Source organism: Bison bison, unplaced genomic scaffold, assembly GCF_000754665.1.
Source record: "Bison bison bison isolate TAMUID 2011002044 unplaced genomic scaffold, Bison_UMD1.0 scf7180017864139, whole genome shotgun sequence".
Lineage (NCBI taxonomy): Eukaryota > Metazoa > Chordata > Mammalia > Artiodactyla > Bovidae > Bison > Bison bison.
The window spans coordinates 12,283,743-12,284,719 of NW_011494711.1; the positions used below are offsets into that span (position 1 = coordinate 12,283,743).

The 977-nt window shown below is 36.8% G+C and overlaps 1 protein-coding gene across 1 annotated transcript in view; it reads right to left on the bottom strand.

Annotated features, from left to right (window-relative positions):
- Positions 1 to 977, bottom strand: part of LOC104988651 (activin receptor type-1C) — a gene marked incomplete at its 5' end in the record, with an annotated part of 23,093 nt that overhangs the window by 15,018 nt on the left and 7,098 nt on the right. The window lies entirely within an intron of this gene.

Below are 977 nucleotides of genomic sequence, written 5' to 3' on the forward strand. Positions count from 1 at the left end.
TCAAATCATGTTACTAAATTAGTATTTCAACTATGGAAGAAAATTTAAAGATAAAAATCTAAAAGCAAATCTAGGCAAACATCAGTATGAAATTTGAAAAAATAATAACAAATGTGTTTTGAATCTTGCTATTTACTGAGTATCTATTTAAGTCCTTTACATGTTTTAACTAATTATTCCTCAAAACCAGTGACTAAAGAAAATATCAGATTATCCCATGTTTACTGAATCCGGAAACTGAGGCACAAAGTGTGGTGAATTTGCTCGAGGTCACGTCACTACTGAGTGGCAGGTCTGGAACTCAGTCCCGGGTTTGGGGATTCCAGTGTCCATGTTTTGCTTCTGCACCACCCTATTGTTTCTATAAATAGTCTCATCTTCCTGAATATTTTACTATCTAACCTAGGAATAAAAGGGGAAAAGCATGTTTCCTCATTCAAATATAATTTTAACCTTGTAAGGTTTTCACTTTTTAAAAAAATAAGATTGATGTAAGGCAAAACGACATCAAAACAAAATGCAATAACTGACAGTGGTTTCATCTTGACAGTTCCTGTTTACGGAGTAGGCTCTGTACTAAAAGCTTTACATGAGTTAACTGAATTAGTCCATTGAATCCTTAAAACCCAAGAGGTCAGTTTTAGTAATCTTCATTCTACAGACGAGGAAAGTGAGCCCACATACCTCACCTATAGTCAGATATTCAGGAAGTTGCTAAACCAAAGCTTAGGCCTAACTCTGTCTCACTTGAAATTGAAAACTCTAAATCATTTTCTACCAGGATTTAACTTTTCTCCACTGATGCAACAATTTCATCAGCCTGTGTTTACAGGGTTTCATCCTCCCAAATTCTTCCTCTCATTAATCTCTAAACTGCTGGGAGCAAAATCAGGAAGTTAGTCTTTGCTCACCTCTGCCCTCCACTTTGGTGCTGCTGCTGCTAAGTCACTTCAGTGGTGTCCGACTCTGTGCGACCC